The following is a 1,208-nucleotide window of genomic DNA, read 5'->3' as shown; positions in this document are numbered from 1 at the left end:
AGTTTTTGACCTTTGGAGATCAGTTAATCTGTACACGGCAGATATTTCTACCAGTGGCAGTTAAATACAAGGCATCGTTTTCAGCAAGTTGTTTACAAGCCGAGCTTAGATTTGTCATTAAATAGTTGGCTGTTCAGTGCTTCAGCATCTCATCATCAACAGATAGGGTCACTAAGTGTGAGGAAAGGCCTTGAAGTGGTAAATGGGTTCGCCTGAGATTCCAAAGGTGGTGTGGTTTTATTGATCTGGGTCTTTGGTTTTGGGGTGGTGACTAACAGGAGCAGGTGACAGACTGGCAGGGAGACGATATGAGACGGTTACCAGAGGTGACAATCCTGGACAGGGTGGAGCGTTTACCACCGTGACTAATGCTCGAGATGTTTCCATCACTTCAGAGGACATGTACGGGATTTCCTGCGGACCTGACCACGGCAGCTACCTGCCTATCCTTACCCAGAACCATCTCACCTTTGAATTCAGGACACGTGTGGTGTTTTGAACCTGGAATGGGGGGGCAGGTTGCCACAAACAGAGAAGCGTTTCATCCCAACGTGAGGTTTACAGCACTCAGTCCCACACCCACAGGAGTCAAATGCAGCAGGAATTCTTGACAGCTTCCTTTTAAGGCCGCTGCCTGAGCAGTCCACGGTGCCAAGCCGGTGTCCTGTTTGGACGAGAGGACGATCCTGGAAATACTGATACTTCACATGTTACTGGAGAAGGAAAGCAGAACGTCAGCTGCCGGATTTTTGGCTTTAAGCTCGCCCTTTAAGAGTAATTCAAGTAAAGAATAGTTGCATCGAGTGCCGATGCTTCTGCTCGACAACCCAAACAGTGTGCGGTGTGGGTCGCTTTAGTCCAAACAAGCTTGAGTCCAGATGACAGACTTTAGGACCAGTCCGCCCACAGCTCTACCTCTGATTCTGTTTACACAGTGGAGGCTGAATGTTCAAGGGAAAACGCTTTGCTTTGCATGTAATTGCTTATGATTCTTTCTCCTGACTTCAAAAGGCAGGGAGTGCTGCAGGTCGAAGGTTAAAGCCTCCACCGGTGCCCAAATACCCTCCAATTTCCTGTTTTGTCTGACTTTGTGAGTCCAAAAAAGATCTGAAAAGTGAAGATGGAGCTTTGATGGAGCCAAAAGAACCTCATTTCTGTAATCCTGACGTACACACACACACACACACACACACACACACACACACACA

The sequence above is a fragment of the Austrofundulus limnaeus genome, unplaced genomic scaffold, assembly GCF_001266775.1.
Source record: "Austrofundulus limnaeus strain Quisiro unplaced genomic scaffold, Austrofundulus_limnaeus-1.0 Scaffold9, whole genome shotgun sequence".
Lineage (NCBI taxonomy): Eukaryota > Metazoa > Chordata > Actinopteri > Cyprinodontiformes > Rivulidae > Austrofundulus > Austrofundulus limnaeus.
Note: the sequence above shows the minus strand (reverse complement) of the source record.